Genomic DNA, 6,352 nt, shown 5'->3' on the forward strand with positions numbered 1-6,352 from the left:
TGCCGGCGGGAGGGGCGGGAGCGGGCGGGACGGACCCCCCGGGGCCGCAGCGGGAGCTGGGGAGCGGCTGGGAGTGGGACGGCCCTGGTCTGGTGGGAGAGGGAGCGAGAACCGAGTGGGCTCCGCTGCTGCGGGGGAGAGACGGGCAGTGCCAGCCCCCATCTGTCCCCTGCCAGCCCCTGCCCGTTCCCTGCCAACTCCCGTGCCTGCCCCTTGCCTGATCCCTCCCCGTTCCCTTTTGCCCGGAGAAACCGTGACTGCCCCATGCCTGGAGGTGTTCCAGGCCGGGCTGGACTGGGCTTGGGGCAACCTGGCTTAGTGCAAGGTTTCCCAGCCCATGGCTGGGGGTGGAATGAGATGATCTTTAAGGTCCCTTCCAACCGAAACCATTCTATGGTTCCATGATTCTGCGATCCCTGCCCATCCCCTGCCCTGTCCCCGTTCAGTGCTCACACCAGGGGCAGGAGCTGGGAAACAAGTGCAGTGGCTCCCTGGCACAGGAAATTAAATGCTGCTTGTCCAATGTTAGTCATTCAAGGGCAAAATCTAAAGCTACCAAGTCTAAACGTATTTTAAGGACGATTCATTTCAGCCTTCTGCCTTCAGCCAGTGCAGTATATTTTTTTTATTGCTGTTGTTATTACTATTTGTGTTATTTTTTTACTTCAGTCCTCTAGGATGTTTCTGGTTGGTGCACCTCATGGGCTGCAGTCCTGGACCTGTCTGGACAATAGGGTAGTATCATCCCTGTAGACCCCTGAAGGTCTGTGCTTCTGCAGATCCTGCTTTGCAAGGAAATAAATTTTCTTCAAAAAGGAATTCGGTGTGAATGATCTGCAAGTGTCCCTCCCAGAGGTCTCATGGGAGCAGGAAAGGGACAGGATATCCGAGTACTCATGTCCTGGCAGGCACTGAAAGTGTGCATGAGTGATGGCTCACTTGAAGCCCTCCCCAGGAGAATGGCATCTCTGGAGGATACACTTCAGCAGACTCCAGGGATCCCAGTTTGGCTCCACGGGAAGCCAGCCTTCCTTAGTTCTGCTGCTCCAAACCCCTCGGGGCACCAGCACATCCTCACCTCCCCACCTGCACCATCAGCTCCAGCACGCGGGGTGCTCACACCGGGCCCAAGGGGCAAATCCACAGCATGAGCTGGGCTGGTTTGGGGTGAGGCACACACCGAGGCACTGTGGGTGGGAGCAGCGTTCCCCATGGATGATCTCCAGCTGCTTGCAGCCTCTTCTCCCCCGCGCTGGATGATTTTGCTGTGCCAAGTGTGTAATTATCGCCTCTGCCATCTTGCGGGCTGGGCCGCGGGAGCAGGTGGGAGGATGTTTGTTCTGAGTCCCACCAGCTGGGTGCTGGGAGCAGCAGGAAGGGTGATGTGGATGAGGTGGGGGAAGTGATGGTGGCTGGGATGTGTGAGATGCTAATGTCCCTCTGCAGGAGGAATCAGCAGGGAGAACTCTCCAAAGTGTCCTCCTGGCTGCAAGGGGAGGGTGTCCTGGTGATGCCAGCACTGCCAGCTGGGAAAGGACAAGGGTGTTGTGGCACAGTGGCAGGAGGAATGGGTCTGGCTGAGGGATGGATGGTGAGGATGTGCAGAGGGATGAAGTGTCTCCCTGGATCCTCATTTAGGGTCAGCAGAGCTGGGCTGTCATGGAAATGTCTCTCCTGTCACCCCAGTGAAGGCACATGCTGCAGAATCCAGTGTCCTGCCGCCAGCTCAGTTGTGTTTGGGGCAGCCAATCACACTTGAGCCTCCTTGCCATTTCCACTGCCAAATTCCCTGCCCATGGAAGTTTTTCCATGTAAGAAGGAAAGAAGCTGTTTGTGGCAGCGGGGCCCCTCCGTGCTGGCCTTCATCCCACCTTGGACACATCCCTGCAGCTGTGAAGGAGACAAAGAGGGCTTTCTGCAAAGGCTGGATTTTATGTGCCCTTCCCTCCCCTTCTCCCCATGGCATGCCTTTAATCCAGCTCTCCCTTTCTGAGCACCGAGCTCAGGAAGAGGACATTGCCCTCAGCTTTCCCAAGTCCTTTATCAGCATGAACTCCCTCAGTGCCCCTTGAAATCCCACCAGGGTCCCAAGGGGCCCCCAGTGAATATGGAATTGCATCATGGCAAAGGATGCTGAATGTGTGTTAGCAGGACACTGTGGCTTGGCAAGCTGCACTTTGTTCAGGAGCATTTCAAATTTCAAACACAACCCAGGAAATTCCCCACATGTGGAAATCTAGGGCAGGGAGTGCTGTTGGGTGTTTTTCCCTCAGAAATGGGACATTGATTGGGAAACTGCAGTCCGGTAAGTTCAGCGCAGAGGGACAGCTCTCCTTGCAAGACCAGGAAAAATTTTCCAGGCCAAATGATTGGTTTCCTTGCTGGGAAAATAAAAGACAAGTCTTATTCCCATTCCTTTTTGTCCATGTCCCTGTGTCATGGTCCTCATGTTCAAACCTGCCCTGAAAAAAGCTGATCCCTGTGGGTTTGGCCCTTGCAAACCTGCGAGGGCCTGTGCTGATGGGTCATGGAGATCAAGGACAGAGCATTGAAACGTGTGGTGAAGAACAACAAATAATGCTGCAGCACAGAGCCGAAACCTTGGGGAGAAGCAGCAAAACTGCAGCTTCTCCTGTGTCCTCCATCAGATAATGTACAGTTACCAGCAGTGTGGTGCTGCAATCCAGACCTGCAATCCTAGTGGAAATCCTCTAGTGTTTGTGCTGGAGGTTAGTTCTATTTATTTTCTGATGAATGATTTACTTGAGTAATTGGCACACAGCTCCTCTATTACAGATCATAAAGAATTAATCACGAGATTTTCAATGCTCCCCTATCAATTTTATTAGGCTTGATTGAGCATAGTGGATTGGGAGCATATGGTATGTGAGGCAGACTCTGCTCCCAGTTACACCCTGGTTATGCTGAGGACTTGCTCAGCTGCTGATCCCTGTAAATCCAGAGAGACAGCTGCTCCTTTCCTCCTTGCCATGCCCCCACTGTTCCTTGAGTTCCCTTAAATACCCAGGGATACAGAGAACAACCAACACCACCTCCACGTACCTAAATTCTCCAAAAGCCTGAGATGCTCCCAAACTGGAAGCCAAGCTGGGTAGAGGATGCTTTTGCTTCCAGCTCGTCCATGTACCAGCATGAGCCAGAAACTGGAGCCAAAAGCTTGGGAACTCCAGCTCTGCCCCTGCGAAGGGGACGTGTCACGGCGTGGGAGGCTTGTCACTGCTGAGAGCTGAGGGTGCCTGTGTTGGCGTCAGGGAGTCCTGCCAGCCAGGTTTGCCCACGGGAGATGCTTTCTTGGAAGAATTGGCAAAAAGAAGTCCTAACACCTGCAGGAGCGGGATGACACATCCCTGCCCCGAAGCAGCAGCACAGCGTGATTCCCTGGAGCAGAAACCTTCTTAAAAGCCACATCCCCTGCGTGACTCCCCTCATGCAGAGAACCAGGGAAACCTTCAAAATTTCCACGTGGAAGGCTCACAGTCCTTCACTTGCTTTTTGCCTGTGGGTGTTGTTACCATGCAGAGTCGTGATTTCAGGGAAGGGGATGGTGCAGGGCCCTGCTCCAGCTTGTGGGCAACGCTCACCTTGGTGAAACTGCTCCCAGTAACACCAGTATCTCAGTAGGTATTTACAGGAGAGAATGGGAACTTTGGGAGTAGATGGAACTACTTGCATAAGCCCAGCTGATCCTGAGCTAGCTATCCTTGCAAAGCAGCCAGTCTGGCTCAGCTTCAAGCCCCATCCCCATCTGCTGCCTCGAGCAGCTGCATTGAAGGGCACTGAGAAGTTATTGCCAGTAACCATTGGCAGGAGCCAGTGTGAAAACCTCCCTCTGGGAGAGCTGACCTGGGGAGGGAAAATCAGGAATGCAGCAGAGGACAGAGCAGGATCTGGCTGTTACAGTCAGAACATTTTTTATGCACACGGTCGTGGTTCAGGAGCAGAGCGAGCAGGACTTTGCTCAAGGGTCTTGCCCAGCTTCAGTGTGCCCAGTCAGTGGGGCTGCCTCTTCCTGCCCTGCCCCTGCTGCCTGCACCTGAACCAGCTCCCCAAGGCCTTGTTGTGTCCATGCCTCTGGGTGAACATCCCTCACAAACCCCCAGGCTCTGGGAATTCCACGCTGACTCCAGCCGAACCCTCTGTTGAAGCTGGGTCTCGCCTGGGTGCTCTGCCCTGGCACAGCCACAGCCCGCACTGCTTTGAGCCAGGGCATCGTGCCCTTGTCACACTTCAGTGAGGAGAAGCACGCAGGGAAGAGGCACACACAGAGGCATAAAGGTGCATTTTCCCAGCCTCAGCATTCCCAGGGAGCTCCAGTGCCCCTCAGAGCCTCGCATGTGATGGGCACAGGGGGATGGAGCAGCTCCCTCCAGAGGAAGCCATCCTGTCAGAGCTTCCCAACACCTCACTGGAGCCTGGTGGAGATAACATTTAGGGAAGGATTCTCAGAGCTTCCCTGCTCCCCGAGGCCACGCTCATCACCAGCATGTCTCTAATGAAGCGGGGGCTTTGCTTTCTGGGATCAATGAATCCACCGATCGTGACCTGTCTGCTAAGTGGGAAATCAGGTCTCTCCCTCCCCAAACTCGTCTGAGCTGGGCTCAAACAGCAGGTTCTGTCCCCAGGGTTACTCTGTGTCGCTTAATTGCAAACCCTGAGTCTGATTAGAGAGCAGCAGCGAGGGTGTGCAGAGTCACCACGGAGCAGCGGCTGCTTCCCCAGCCTGGGAGATGGCTGCAAAGAAGGAGGACATTTTGAGGCTCCAGGTGGGTGGAAATGACCCAGATTTCCCTTTTCCAAAAGGTCCTGACTCTGCACAGCTGGTTGGAGGGTTTACTGCCAATCTGCTCTCCCCCAAAGCCCTAAATCCCTCCAAAGCACTTTTCATGGGGACAGATGCTTTAAGAGAAGCTGAGGCTCCCCAAAGCAGAAGGCAGCTGAAAAGGTCGCTGCTACCAAGTTCCCTGGCCACAGGCATGTCCCATGACAGACGTGGGAGCAACCCCCATTGCCCCTGGGTCCATCCAAAGAGGCTGAACAGCTTTCCCTGATGCTTTCTGCCCCTACAAACCACCCCAGCAACTTTTCCTGTAAGGTGCAAAGGGCTGAGCTAGCCTCCAAAATAATTCCCTGCACATCAGCAGCCCAGAATAAGGTGCATTGCTCCAGACACATCTAGTTAGGGTGTCCCCATTAGCTGAGCCATCCAGATGCCCAATGCTGGCTGCAGCATCGAGGAGGGGTGGGATGGATCCATCATATGGAGGGGCTGACTCACAGCACCAAGCATTCCCTCCGTGGCCATCTCTCATCCCTCGCTCTGCTGGTGCCTGGCTTTTCCCAGGCAATCAGCACTGCTCTCAAATGTGAGCCCCAGGAGGGCTGTGGGGAGAAAAAGCTCTCATTGAGGACTTGGCAGGGGAAAAAAAGCCTGGAAGTGGAGGCTGCTTGGTGCCAGGTGTGATGGCCCCTACAGCAAGTGCCACAGAGGGCTGGGCTCAGAGCCTTTTCAGAGCAGCAGCCTTTCCCTGAGCGGTCTCTAAAAGCTGTGGGGATGTGCTCTGCCTTCAGGCTGAATCCCTGTGGAAGGCTCCTGGGGAAGGGCTGGCTGCAAGGCAGGGACACAAACATGTGCTTGTGGGGGCCAGGGAAGAGGCTCCATGGGGACACACAGGTCTATGCTGAGGAACCACAGAGCCTGCTATAAATACCTCCTCAGAGCATCACTCCCCCTCCTCTTTGATGTTTTCCTGTTATTTGCTTCAAACCCACTCCTGCTGCTGTTATTTTTATCTTATCTCTTCTTTCCCCCCTGCTTTTGTGTCTGTTTACGAGCTGCATCACAGAAGGGCTTCAAAAGGAAGATGGAGAGGCAGCCAGGGACCCTGGGAAGAAGGTCAGGGACCCCAGAGAGAAGGTTGGTGACCCTGGAAAGAAGGTTGGGGACCTCAGGAGGGCAGAGGCTCTCCATGTGCCAGCACACTGCTCTCCAGCAGGACACGATGGGAAATGCAGAATGTCCCATGGGACTGATGACCCAAACTACTCCCCACTGTGGGGAAGGGGCAAATGGGGTCTCCTGCTGCTCTCCAGCCACCCACATCTGTCAAATCTGCAGGAAATTGGTCTCGCTGTGACACCAAACCCCTGCCAGAGCCAGAGGAATCCAGGCAAGCAGCTCAGAAATTAATGAAAGCAGAGGCTATGTGAGTAGTCAGACACAGATGAGCTTAATTCCCTTAAACGAATTAAAAATACATCACTCCTCACCAGTGTGAGCCTGGAGCCACAGCAGCAGGAGGGAAGTGTGAGCTGTGAGTGCCTTGGCCCCAAA

This window comes from Geospiza fortis, unplaced genomic scaffold (genome assembly GCF_000277835.1).
Source record: "Geospiza fortis unplaced genomic scaffold, GeoFor_1.0 scaffold213, whole genome shotgun sequence".
In the NCBI taxonomy this organism is placed as follows: Eukaryota; Metazoa; Chordata; class Aves; order Passeriformes; family Thraupidae; genus Geospiza; species Geospiza fortis.